Source organism: Oncorhynchus masou, unplaced genomic scaffold (genome assembly GCF_036934945.1).
Source record: "Oncorhynchus masou masou isolate Uvic2021 unplaced genomic scaffold, UVic_Omas_1.1 unplaced_scaffold_1162, whole genome shotgun sequence".
NCBI classification, from domain to species: Eukaryota; Metazoa; Chordata; class Actinopteri; order Salmoniformes; family Salmonidae; genus Oncorhynchus; species Oncorhynchus masou.
In genome coordinates, this window is record NW_027001379.1 from 79665 (window position 1) to 95052 (window position 15388).

Consider the following 15388-nt stretch of genomic DNA (forward strand, 5'->3'; position numbering starts at 1 on the left):
GTGAATGTAGTATATATATATATATATATATATATATATATATATATATATATATATATATATATACATATTGCATTGGGAAGTATGCAGATCCCTTGACTTTATCCACATTTTGTTACGGTTACAGCCTTATTCTAAAATGGATATCCCATAATAACAAAGCAAAAATGTATGTTAAAAAAACAACTGAAATCTTGTTTCTCATGTGGTCTGAGAGTCCTTTTGGTGCCTTTCGGCAAACTCCAAGCAGGCTGTCATGTGCCTTTTACTGAGGACTGGGGGCCACTCTACCATGAAGGCCTGATTGGTGGAGTGCTGCAGAAATGGTTGTCCTTCTGGAAGGTTCTCCCATCTCCACAGAGGAACTCTGGAGCTCTGTCAGAGTGACCATCGGGTTCTTGGTCACTTCCCTGACCAAGGCCCTTCTCCGCCGATTGGCCAGTTTGGCCGGGGTGGTTCCAAACTTCTTCCATTTCAGAATGATGGAGGCCACTGTGTTCTTGGGGGACATTCAATGCTGCAGAAATGTTTTAGTACCCTTCTCCAGATCTGTGCCTCGACACAATCCTGTCTCGGAGCTCTACAGACAATTTATATAGACAAGTGTGTGCCTTTCCAAATCATGTCGAATCAATTGGGTTTACCAGAGGTGGACTCCAATAAAGTTGAAGAAACATCTCAAGGATGATCAACGGAAACAGGATTCACCTGAGCTCAATTTCGCAGTCTCATAACAAAGGGGTCTGAATACTTATGTGAATACGGCATCCGTTTATAATTTTTAATACATTTGCAAACATTTCTAAAAACCTGTTTTCACTTTGCCATTATGGGGTATTGTGTGCAGATTGCTGAGGATTTTTAAAATGTGATACATGTTAGAATAAGGCTGTAACCTAATAATAATATAATGTATAATGTAATGTAATGTAATGTAACAAAATGTGGAAAAAGTGAAGGGGTCTGAATACTTTCTGAATGCCCTGGACAGGATGTTGTGAATACAGTACATTCATATCAACAGAATACTTAATGTAGTATATATGCTGTATATATGCAGTATATTATGAATAGTGAATATAGTACATTCACATTAACAGAATACTTCATGTAGTATATATACAGTACATATGCAGTATATTATGAATAGTGAATACAGTACATTCATATCAACAGAATACTTCATGTAGTATATATGCTGTATATATGCAGTATATTATGAATAGTGAATATAGTACATTCACATTAACAGAATACTTCATGTAGTATATATACAGTACATATGCAGTATATTATGAATAGTGAATACAGTACATTCATATCAACAGAATACTTCACATGTAGTATATATACTGTATATATGCAGTATATTATGAATAGTGAATATAGTACATTCACATTAACAGAATACTTCATGTAGTATATATACAGTACATATGCAGTATATTATGAATAGTGAATACAGTACATTCATATCAACAGAATACTTCATGTAGTATATATGCTGTATATATGCAGTATATTATGAATAGTGAATATAGTACATTCACATTAACAGAATACTTCATGTAGTATATATACAGTACATATGCAGTATATTATGAATAGTGAATACAGTACATTCATATCAACAGAATACTTCATGTAGTATATATGCTGTATATATGCAGTATATTATGAATAGTGAATATAGTACATTCACATTAACAGAATACTTCATGTAGTATATATACAGTATATATACAGTATGTTAATAATAGTGAATATAGTACATTCATATCAACATAATACTTCATGTAGTACATACTACATGTAGAATATGTTGTAGCATGACGATGCAGATGCATGCAATGATTTTATACAATGACTTTAATACCATGACTGTAATACCATGACTTTAATACCATGACTGTATTAATGACTTTAATACAATGACTGTAATACCATGACTTTAATACCATGACTTTAATACCATGACTGTATTAATGACTTTAATACCATGACTTTAATACCATGACTTAATACCATGACTTTAATACCATGACTGTATTAATGACTTTAATACCATGACTTTAATACCATGACTTTAATACCATGACTGTATTAATGACTTTAATACCATGACTTTAATACCATGACTTTAATACTGACTTTAATACCATGACTTTAATACTGACTTTAATTTTGACTTTAATACTGACTTTAATACTGACTTTAATTCTGACTTTAATACTGACTTTAATACCATGACTTTAATACCATGACTTTAATACTGACTTTAATACTGACTTTAATACTGACTTTAATACCATGACTTTAATACTGACTTTAATACTGACTTTAATACTGACTTTAATACCATGACTTTAATATTGACTTTAATACTGACTTTAATACTGACTTTAATACTGACTTTAATACTGACTTTAATACCATGACTTTAATACTGACTTTAATACTGACTTTAATACTGACTTTAATACCATGACTTTAATACTGACTTTAATACTGACTTTAATACTGACTTTAATACCATGACTTTAATACTGACTTTAATACTGACTTTAATACTGACTTTAATACTGACTTTAATACTGACTTTAATACCATGACTTTAATACTGACTTTAATACTGACTTTAATACTGACTTTAATGCTGACTTTAATACTGACTTTAATACCATGACTTTAATACTGACTTTAATACTGACTTTAATACCATGACTGTATTACTGACTTTAATACTGACTTTAATACCATGACTTTAATTCTGACTTTAATACCATGACTGTATTACTGACTTTAATACTGACTTTAATACTGACTTTAATACTGACTTTAATACCATGACTGTATTACTGACTTTAATACTGACTTTAATACTGACTTTATTACTGACTTTATTACTGACTTTAATACTGACTTTAATACCATGGCTTTAATTCTGACTTTAATACCATGACTTTAATACCATGACTTTAATACTGACTTTAATACCATGCCTTTAATACTGACTTTAATACTGACTTTAATTCTGACTTTAATACTTTAATACTGACTTTAATACCATGACTTAAATACCATAACTTTTATATCACTTTATATTTGAAATGTTTTGAAACACAAGGAAACTTGTCTCTGTCATTTGACAGATTCAGCCATTTAGTCCCTGCTTGTTTCAAAACGTTTCCTCTTGTTTTGAGTCTAATGAACACAGCCCTGTTGCACTATGGAGGCTGTCTGCCTCTGTGAGAAACACTCTTTCTTTCTCTCTTTCCTCCCCTCTTCCTCTCTCTCTCTCCCTCCCTCTCTTCCCCCCTTTCTCTCTCTCTCTCTCTCTCTCTCTCTCTCTCTCTCTTCCTCTCTCCCTCTTCCTCTCTTTCCTCCCCTCTTCCTCTCTCTCTTTCCACCCCTCTTCCCTCTCTCTCTCTCTCTCTCTCTCTCTCTCTCTCTCTTTCTCCCCTCTTCCTCTCTCTCTCTTTCCTCCCCCCTTCCTCTCTCTCTCTCTTCCCCCTTCCTCTCTCTCTCTCTTCCCCCCTTCCTCTCTCTCTCTCTCTCTCTCTCTCTTTCTCCCTTCCTTCCTTCCTTCCTTCCTCTCTTCCTTCTTTCCTTCCTTCCTTCCTTTCTCTCTTCCTTCCTTCTTTCCTTCCTTCCTTCCTTCCTCTCCACAGCAGTCAAGAGTCTGCTGAACAAGAAGGCTGATGCCGTCAAGGTGAGTTTCTGTGCAGCGTTCTAAATGGCTCCTTTTGTTTCCCTACTTCGTACACTACCTTTGGTCAGAGCCCTCTGCAGAAAGCAGTGCACTAACATAGAGAGTAGGTTGCTGATTGGCCCTCTGCAGAAAGCAGTGCACTAATATAGAGAGTAGGGTGCTGATTGGCCCTCTGCAGAAAGCAGTGCACTAATATAGAGAGTAGGGTGCTGATTGGCCCTCTGTCTTTTAATGTAACGTAGAGATTAGGGTGATGATTGGCCCTGTGTGTTGTAATGTAACATAGAGAGTAGGGTGCTGATTGGCTCTGTTTTTTGTAATGTAACATAGAGAGTAGGGTGCTGATTGGCTCTGTGTTTTGTAATGTAACATAGAGAGTAGGGTGCTGATTGGCCCTCTGTAGAAAGCAGTGCACTAACATAGAGAGTAGGATGCTGATTGGCCCTCTGTCTTTTAAGGTAACATAGAGAGTAGGGTGCTGTTTGGCTCTGTGTTTTAATGTAACATAGAGAGTAGGGTGCTGATTGGCCCTCTGTAGAAAGCAGTGCACTAACTAGAGAGTAGGGTGTTGATTGGCCCTCTGTCTTTTAATGTAACATAGAGAGTAGGGTGCTGATTGGCTCTGTGTTTTAATGTAACATAGAGAGTAGGGTGCTGATTGGCCCTCTGTCTTTTAATGTAACATAGAGAGTAGGGTGCTGATTGGCCCTCTGTCTTTTAATGTAACATAGAGAGTAGGGTGCTGATTGGCCCTCTGTCTTTTAATGTAACATAGAGAGTAGGATGCTGATTGGCCCTCTGTCTTTTAATGTAACATAGAGAGTAGGGTGCTGATTGGCCCTCTGTCTTTTAATGTAACATAGAGAGTAGGGTGCTGATTGGCCCTGTGTTTTGTAATGTAACATAGAGAGTAGGGTGCTGATTGGCCCTCTGTAGAAAGCATTGCACTAACTAGAGAGTAGGATGCTGATTGGTCCTGTGTTTTGTAATGTAACATAGAGAGTAGGGTGTTGATTGGTCCTGTGTGTTGTAATGTAACATAGAGAGTAGGGTGTTGATTGGTCCTGTCTGTTGTAATGTAACATAGAGAGTAGGGTGTTGATTGGTCCTGTGTTTTGTAATGTAACATAGAGAGTAGGGTGCTGATTGGCCCTGCGTTTTGTAATGTAACATAGAGAGTAGGGTGTTGATTGGTCCTGTGTTTTGGTAATGTAACATAGAGAGTAGGGTGCTGATTGGCCTGTGTGTTGTAATGTAACATAGAGAGTAGGATGCTGATTGGCCCTGTGTCTTTTAATGTAACATAGAGAGTAGGGTGTTGATTGGTCCTGTGTTTTGGTAATGTAACATAGAGAGTAGGGTGCTGATTGGCCTGTGTGTTGTAATGTAACATAGAGAGTAGGATGCTGATTGGCCCTGCGTTTTGTAATGTAACATAGAGAGTAGGGTGTTGATTGGTCCTGTGTTTTGGTAATGTAACATAGAGAGTAGGGTGCTGATTGGCCTGTGTGTTGTAATGTAACATAGAGAGTAGGATGCTGATTGGCCCTGTGTCTTTTAATGTAACATAGAGAGTAGGGTGTTGATTGGCCCTGTGTGTTGTAATGTAACATAGAGAGTAGGGTGCTGATTGGTCCTGTGTTTTGTAATGTAACATAGAGAGTAGGATGCTGATTGGCCCTCTGTCTTTTAATGTAACATAGAGAGTAGGGTGTTGATTGGTCCTGTGTTTTGGTAATGTAACATAGAGAGTCGGATGCTGATTGGCCCTCTGTCTTTTAATGTAACATAGAGAGTAGGATGCTGATTGGCCCTGTGTTTTTTTCTGTAACCACTGATAACCTGTTAACCTCTCCTCACATTTCCTGTAGTCACGTTCTGCCATCTCAGTACTCTGGTATAGATTGTCCTGTGTCAGTCTGCCTCAGTACTCTGGTATAGATAGCTCTGTGCCAGTACTCTGGTATAGATAGTCCTGTGTCAGTACTCTGGTATAGATAGCCCTGTGCCAGTACTCTGGTATAGATAGCTCTGTGCCAGTACTCTGGTATAGATAGCCCTGTGTCAGTACTCTGGTATAGATAGCTCTGTGCCAGTACTCTGGTATAGATAGTCCTGTCTCAGTACTCTGGTATAGATAGCCCTGTGTCAGTACTCTGGTATAGATAGCCCTGTCTCAGTACTCTGGTATAGATAGCCCTGTGTCAGTACTCTGGTATAGATAGCCCTGTCTCAGTACTCTGGTATAGATAGCCCTGTCTCAGTACTCTGGTATAGATAGCCCTGTCTCAGTACTCTGGTATAGATAGCCCTGTCTCAGTACTCTGGTATAGATAGCCCTGTCTCAGTACTCTGGTATAGATAGTCCTGTGTCAGTACTCTGGTATAGATAGCCCTGTCTCAGTACTCTGGTATAGATAGCCCTGTCTCAGTACTCTGGTATAGATAGCCCTGTCTCAGTACTCTGGTATAGATAGCCCTGTCTCAGTACTCTGGTATAGATAGCCCTGTCTCAGTACTCTGGTATAGATAGCTCTGTCTCAGTACTCTGGTATAGATAGTCCTGTCTCAGTACTCTGGTATAGATAGCCCTGTCTCAGTACTCTGGTATAGATAGCCCTGTCTCAGTTCTCTGGTATAGATAGTCCTGTCTCAGTACTCTGGTATAGATAGCCCCGTGTCAGTTCTCTGGTATAGATAGCCCTGTCTCAGTTCTCTGGTATAGATAGTCCTGTGTCAGTACTCTGGTATAGATAGCCCTGTCTCAGTACTCTGGTATAGATGGTCCTGTCTCAGTACTCTGGTATAGATAGCCCTGTCTCAGTACTCTGGTATAGATAGTCCTGTCTCCGTACTCTGGTATAGATAGCCCTGTGTCAGTACTCTGGTATAGATAGCCCTGTGTCAGTACTCTGGTATAGATAGCTCTGTGTCAGTACTCTGGTATAGATAGCCCTGTCTCAGTACTCTGGTATAGATAGCCCTGTGTCAGTACTCTGGTATAGATGGTCCTGTCTCAGTACTCTGGTATAGATAGCCCTGTCTCAGTACTCTGGTATAGATAGTCCTCTCTCAGTACTCTGGTATAGATAGCCCTGTGTCAGTACTCTGGTATAGATAGCCCTGTGTCAGTACTCTGGTATAGATAGCCCTGTGTCAGTACTCTGGTATAGATGGTCCTGTCTCAGTACTCTGGTATAGATAGCCCTGTCTCAGTACTCTGGTATAGATAGCCCCGTGTCAGTCCATGTCAGTACTCTGGTATAGATAGCCCTGTCTCAGTACCCCGGTTATAGATAGTCCTGTCTCAGTACTCTGGAATAGATAGCTCTGTGGCAGTACTCTGGTATAGATAGCTCTGTGGCAGTACTCTGGTATAGATAGCCCCGTGTCAGTCCATCTCAGTACTCTGGTATAGATAGTCCTGTCTCAGTACTCTGGTATAGATAGCTCTGTGTCAGTACTCTGGTATAGATAGTCATGTCTCAGTCCTCTGGTATAGATCGTCCTGTCTATTGAACCCTGTAGGATCTATATACTCTATAAAACCGTTAGGGGACTGTCTGTCTGTTGGTTCCATTGTACAGGTAAGGCTAAAAGCTAAATAAAAGTTGACCCAGGTCAGGTCAGGTCAGGTCAGGTCAGGTTTGTGATGTGATGTGTGATGTTCCCTCTACACTTCTTGCTTTTACAGGCGAACAACAAAGCCAACACAGTGACCAGTCCTAAAGCCAACACAGTGACCAGTCCTAAAGACACCAGTTTCACCCCATCACTGGTACATACTACACCCTCCATACCTCCCTCTACTCCCTCCTCATCACTGGTACATACTACACCCTCCATACCTCCCTCTACTCCCTCCTCATCACAGGTACATACTACACCCTCCATACCTCCCTCTACTCCCTCCTCATCACTGGTACATACTACACCCTCCATACCTCCCTCTACTCCCTCCTCATCACTGGTACATACTACACCCTCCATACCTCCCTCCTCCCTCCTCATCACTGGTACATACTACACCCGCCAAGCCCCTCCTCATCACTGGTACATACTCTCCATACCTCCCTACTCCCTCCTCATCACTGGTACATACTACACCCTCCATACCTCCCTCTACTCCCTCCTCATCACTGGTACATACTACACCCTCCATACCTCCCTCTACTCCCTCCTCATTACTGGTACATACTACACCCTCCATACCTCCCTCTACTCCCTCCTCATCACTGGTACATACTACACCCTCCATACCTCCCTCTACTCCCTCCTCATCATTGGTACATACTACACCCTCCATACCTCCCTCCTCATCACTGGTACATACTACACCATACCTCCCTCTACTCCCTCCTCATCACTGGTACATACTACACCCTCCATACCTCCCTCTACTCCCTCATCATCACTGGTACATACTACACCCTCCATAACTCCCTCTACTCCCTCCTCATCACTGGTACATACTACACCCTCCATACCTCCATCTACTCCCTCCTCATCATTGGTACATACTACACCCTCCATACCTCCCTCCTCATCACTGGTACATACTACACCATACCTCCCTCTTCTCCCTCCTCATCACTGGTACATACTACACCCTCCATACCTCCCTCCTCATCACTGGTACATACTACACCATACCTCCCTCTACTCCCTCCTCATCACTGGTACATACTACACCCTCCATACCTCCCTCTACTCTCTCCTCATCATTGGTACATACTACACCCTCCATACCTCCCTCCTCATCACTGGTACATACTACACCATACCTCCCTCCTCTCCCTCCTCATCACTGGTACATACTACACCCTCCATACCTCCCTCTACTCCCTCCTCATCATTGGTACATACTACACCCTCCATACCTCCCTCCTCATCACTGGTACATACTACACCCTCCATACCTCCCTCCCCATCACTGGTACATACTGCACCCTCCATACCTCCCTCTACTCCCTCCTCATCACTGGTACATACTACACCCTCCATACCTCCCTCCTCATCACTGGTACATACTACACCCTCCATACCTCCCTCCCCATCACTGGTACATACTACACCCTCCACACCTCCCTCTACTCCCTCCTCATCACTGGTACATACTACACCCTCCATACCTCCCTCTACTCCCTCCTCATCACTGGTACATACTACACCCTCCATACCTCCCTCCTCATCACTGGTACATACTACACCCTCCATACCTCCCTCCCCATCACTGGTACATACTGCACCCTACATAACTCCCTCTAGTCCCTCTTCATCACTGGTACATACTACACCCTCCATACCTCCCTCCTCATCACTGGTACATACTACACCCTCCATACCTCCCTCCCCATCACTGGTACATACTACACCCTCCACACCTCCCTCTACTCCCTCCTCATCACTGGTACATACTACACCCTCCATACCTCCCTCCCCATCACTGGTACATACTACACCCTCCACACCTCCCTCTACTCCCTCCTCATCACTGGTACATACTACACCCTCCATACCTCCCTCTACTCCCTCCTCATCACTGGTACATACTACACCCTCCATACCTCCCTCCTCATCACTGGTACATACTACACCCTCCATACCTCCCTCCTCATCACTGGTACATACTACACCCTCCCTACCTCCCCTCTACTCCTCCTCATCACTGGTACATACTACACCCACCATGCCTCCCTCTACTCCCTCCTCATCACTGGTACATACTACACCCGCCATGCCTCCCTCTACTCCCTCCTCATCACTGGTACATACTACACCCTCCATACCTCCCTCTACTCCCTCCTCATCACTGGTACATACTACACCCTCCATACCTCCCTCCTCATCACTGGTACATACTACACCCTCCATACCTCCCTCCTCATCACTGGTACATACTACACCCTCCCTACCTCCCTCTACTCCCTCCTCATCACTGGTACATACTACACCCGCCATGCCTCCTCCTACTCCCTCCTCATCACTGGTACATACTACACCCTCCATGCCTCCCTCTACTCCCCTCCTCATCACTGGTACATACTACACCCTCCATACCTCCCCTCTACTCCCCTCCTCATCACTGGTACATACTACACCCTCCATACCTCCCTCCTCATCACTGGTACATACTACACCCTCCATACCTCCCTCCTCATCACTGGTACATACTACACCCTCCCTACCTCCCTCTACTCCCTCCTCATCACTGGTACATACTACACCCGCCATGCCTCCCTCTACTCCCTCCTCATCACTGGTACATACTACACCCGCCATGCCTCCCTCTACTCCCTCCTCATCACTGGTACATACTACACCCTCCATGCCTCCCTCTACTCCCTCCTAATCACTGGTACATACTACACCCTCCATGCCTCCCTCCTCATCACTGGTACATACTACACCCTCCCTACCTCCCTCTACTCCCTCCTCATCACTGGTACATACTACACCCGCCATGCCTCCCTCTACTCCCTCCTCATCACTGGTACATACTACACCCTCCATGCCTCCCTCTACTCCCTCCTCATCACTGGTACATACTACACCCTCCATACCTCCCTCTACTCCCCTCTTTCTCCCTGTGTTGACCTTGCGGTAGGATTTTAACACAGATTGAACAATGAGACAGATATTCCCTCCCTCCCTCCCCCTCCCTCCCTCCCTCCCCCTCCCTCCCTCCCTCCCTCCCTCCCTCCCTCCCTCCCTCCCCTCCCTCCCTCCCTCCCTCCCTCCCTCCCTCCCTCCCTCCCTCCCTCCCTCCCTCCCCCCCTCCCTCCCTCCCTCCATTGTTTCCTTCCTTCCTTTCAGCTGAAGAGCCAAAGGATGTTGGCTCCTTAATCTGGTAGTGATGGTCTGATTGGTTGCAACTTGTGCATGGTGTGTGCTGATTCGCTGGCTGTGTTGGTCACATGACTGATGCCCTGTATGACCTCAACATCTTTAAATGTCTTTGTTCCCATGATGACACACACATATAAACAGTTATACATGCACACACGCACACACACACGCACGCACGCACGCACGCACGCACGCACGCACGCACGCACGCACACACACACACACACACACACACACACACACACACACACACACACACACACACACACACACACACACACACACACACACACACACACACACACAGTCACACTCCTCTACCTCCTCCTCCACCTTCTCCTCTACCTCCTCCTCCACCCCCTCCTCTACCTCCTCCTCAACCTCCTCTACCTCCTCCTCCACCCCCTCCTCTACCTCCTCCTCAACCTCCTCTACCTCCTCCTCCACCCCTCCTCTACCTCCTCCACCCCCTCCTCTACCTCCTCCTCCACCCCCACATCTACCTCCTCCTCAACCTCCTCTACCTCCTCCTCCACCTCCTCCTCTACCTCCACCTCCTCCACCACTTATACCTCCTCCTCCACCTCCTCCTCCTTCTCCTCCTCCACCGCCACCTCCTGCTTCACCTCCTCCACCACTTATACCTCCTCCTCCACCTCCTCCTCCACCTCCTCCTCCACCTCAACCTCCTGCTCTACCTCCTCCTCCACCTGAACCTCCTGCTCTACCTCCACCTCCTTCTCCTCCTCCTCCACGTCCTGCTCCACCTCCTCCTCAACCTCCTGCTCTACCTCCTCCTCCACCTCCACCTCAACCTCCTACTCTACCTCCTCTTCCACCTCAACCTCCACCTCTACCTCCACCTACTCCTCCTCCTCAACCTCCTGCTCTAACTCTACCTCAACCTCCTGCTCTACCTCCTTCTCCACCTCAACCTCCTGCTCTACCTCCTCCTCCACCTCAACCTCCTGCTCAACCTCCACTTCTACCTCCTCCTCCACCTCCTCCTCCTCCTCCTCCACCTCCTCCTCCTCCTCCTCCACCTCCTCCTCCACCTCCTCCTCCCCCACTGCTGTCTCTATCTATTCTGTTTGTATTGTTTCATCTCTCTCTCCCTAGGAGCCCCAGACCACAGTGATCCACAACCCAATAGATGGGAAGAAGGTATAGCACTGACAGTGTGTGTGTGTAATTCTTTTGTGTGTACACATTTATATACTTTATATTACATGTATGTAGTTCTGTCCTTGAGCTGTTCTGGTCTATTAATGTTCTGTATTATTTCATGTTCTGTGTGGACCCCAGGAAGAGTAGCTGCTGCTATAGAAACAGATAATGATACTATTAAACCCCAGGAAGAGTAGCTGTTGCTATAGAAACAGATAATGATCCTAATAAACCCCAGGAAGAGTAGCTGCTGCTATAGAAACAGATAATGATCCTAATAAACCCCAGGAAGAGTAGCTGCTGCTATAGAAACAGATAATGACCCTAATAAACCCCAGGAAGAGTAGCTGCTGCTATAGAAACAGATAATGATACCAATAAACCCCAGGAAGAGTAGCTGTTGCTGTAGAAACAGATAATGATACCAATAAACCCCAGGAAGTGTAGCTGCTGCTGTAGAAACAGATAATGATCCTAATAAACCCTAGGAAGAGTAGCTGCTGCTGTAGAAACAGATAATGATCCTAATAAACCCCAGGAAGAGTAGCTGCTGCTATAGAAACAGATAATGATCCTAATAAACCCTAGGAAGAGTAGCTGCTGCTATAGAAACAGATAATGATCCTAATAAACCCCAGGAAGAGAAGCTGCTGCTATAGAAACAGATAATGATCCTAATAAACCCCAGGAAGAGTAGCTGCTGCTATAGAAACAGATAATGATCCTAATAAACCCCAGGAAGAGTAGCTGCTGCTATAGAAACAGATAATGATCCTAATAAACCCCAGGAAGAGTAGCTGCTGCTGTAGAAACAGATAATGATCCTAATAAACCCCAGGAAGAGTAGCTGCTGCTATAGAAACAGATAATGATCCTAATAAACCCCAGGAAGAGTAGCTGCTGCTGTAGAAACAGATAATGATCCCAATAAACCCCTGTAAGAGTAGCTGCTGCTATAGAAACAGATAATGATCCCAATAAACCCCTGTAAGAGTAGCTGCTGCTATAGAAACAGATAATGATCCTAGTAAACCCCAGGAAGAGTAGCTGCTGCTATAGAAACAGATAATGATCCTAATAAACCCCAGGAAGAGTAGCTGCTGCTTTAGAAACAGATAATGGGGATCCTAATAAACTACCATTACACACTGAGTGTACAAAACATGCTCTTTCCATGACATAGACTGACCCGGTGAATCCAGGTGAAAGCTATGATCCCTTATTGATGTCACTTGTTAAATCCACTTCAATCAGTGTAGATGAATGGGAGGAGACATGTAGATGAAGTGGAGGAGACGGGTTAAAGAAGGATTTTTAAGCCTTAAGACAATGGAAACATGGATTGTGTGTGAGCCATTCAGAGGATGAATCTTCAAGACAAATGGGGTATGGTAGTAGGTGCCAAGTCGCACCGGTTTGAGTGTGTCAAGAACTGCAACGCTGCTGGGTTTTTCCACACTCAACAGTTTCCCGTGTGTATCAAGAATGGTCCACCCCCCACACGAAGAATATCTCCAGCCAACTTGACACAACTGTGCATTTGAGTCAACATGGATCAGCATCACTGTGGAATGCTTTCGACACCTTGTGGAGTCCCATGCCCCGATGAATTGAGGATGTACTGAGTACAAAAGGGGGGTGCAACTCAATATCAGGAAGGTGTTCCTAATGTTTTGTACACTCAGTGTATATCATTATTTAAAAGATTTACAAAAAAAATGTAAATAAAAAAAATTAAAAAAAACATTGTAAAAAATACAAAATAAATAAAAAATAAAATAACATTTATTGAAAAATTAAAACAAATATTGAAATCGCAGATTGCCCCTTTCTTAAAAAGGTAGATAGCTGACAAAACGCGATCTGATTTAAATATTAGGCAGCTTTTACACAGGTAGCCCAAATCTGATACTCAGTGTACACCAGGCTATAGATCAATCTATGCGTTCTTTCCCCCAGGAGTCTATAGAGAGCGCCAACACCACCATCGAGGACGAGGATGTCAAAGGTAGAGACACTTGTCTTTCCCCTTCTCTCTCTCTCTTCATCTTTCTGTCTCTCTCTATCTTTGTATGTCTGTCGCCCTCTCTATCTTTGTCTGTCTGTCCCCTTCTCTCTCTATCTTTGTCTCTGTCCCCTTCTCTCTCTCTCTCTCTTCGTCTTTCTGTCTCTCTTTCTTTGTCTGGCTGTCACCCTTTCTATCCTTCCATCTGTCTTTCAAACCTCTCTTTTCACTCTGACCATCAGCTACCTTCTCCTCTTCCTCCTCCTCTTTCTCCTCCTTCCCTCTTCCTCTTCTTCCTCCTGATGATTGAGACTCCATTGATGTATTGATGTATTTATTATTAAACACACTTACCTGTTATATTTTCGTTTCTGTGAATGGAATTATTTTCTACATTTGAAATTCATGTTAACCCCCCCCCCCACCCCACCCCCTACACACACACCTGCCCCTCTCTGCCAGTCCTCTTTTTTGGGCAGACTCCCTCCTCTTCAGGACAGAGTAAGTCCCCTGGCTATGCCTCCCCCCGTACCCCAGCCAGTGTCCCACTGGGTCTCTCCTCAACCACTCCGGAGAAACCTGTTTCCTGGGTCTCTCCTCAACCACTCCGGACAAACCTGTTTCCTGGGTCTCTCCTCAAACACTCTGAAGAAACATGTCCCCTGTCGCCTGTCTCCTGGGTCTCTCCTCAAACACTCTGAAGAAACATGTCCCCTGTCCACTGTCTCTCTTCAACCACTCTGGAGAAACCTGTCCACTGTCTCTCCTCAACCACTCTGGAGAAACCTGTCTCCTGTCCCCTGTCTCTTGGGTCTCCCCTCAACCACTCTGGAGAAGCCTGTCCACTGTCTCTTGGGTCTCCCTCAACCACTCTGGAGAAACCTGTCCCCTGTCTCTTGGGTCTCCTCAACCACTCTGGAGAAACCTGTCCCCTGTCTCTTGGGTCTCCTCAACCACTCTGGAGAAACCTGTCCCCTGTCTCTTGGGTCTCCCCTCAACCACTCTGGAGAAACCTGTCCCCTGTCTCTTGGGTCTCCCCACAACCACTCTGGAGAAACCTGTCCCCTGTCTCTTGGGTCTCCCCTCAACCACTCTGAAGAAACCTGTCCCCTGTCTCCTGCATTTCCCCTCAACCACTCTGGAGAAACCTGTCCCCTGTCTCTTGGGTCTCCCCACAACCACTCTGGAGAAACCTGTCCCCTGTCTCTTGGGTCTCCCCTCAACCACTCTGGAGAAACCTGTCCCCTGTCTCTGGGTCTCCCTCAACCACTCTGGAGAAACCTGTCCCCTGTCTCTTGGGTCTCCCTCAACCACTCTGGAGAAACCTGTCCCCTGTCTCTTGGGTCTCCCCACAACCACTCTGGAGAAACCTGTCCCCTGTCTCTTGGGTCTCCCCTCAACCACTCTGGAGAAACCTGTCCACTGTCTCCGGGTCTCCCCTCAACCACTCTGGTGAACCTATCCCCTGTCTCTTGGGTCTCCCCTCAACCACTCTGGAGAAACCTGTCCCCTGTCTCTTGGGTCTCCCCTCAACCACTCTGGAGAAACCTGTCCCCTGTCTCTTGGGTCTCCCCTCAACCACTCTGGAGAAACCTGTCCACTGTGTCTTGGGTCTCCCCTCAACCACTCTGGAGAAACCTGTCCCCATTCTCTTG

At 44.8% G+C, this 15388-nt stretch overlaps 1 pseudogene; it reads left to right on the forward strand.

Annotated features, from left to right (window-relative positions):
• The window catches only part of LOC135529416 (calcium/calmodulin-dependent protein kinase type II delta chain-like), a 95281-nt pseudogene that overhangs the window by 70641 nt on the left and 9252 nt on the right, over window positions 1–15388 (forward strand).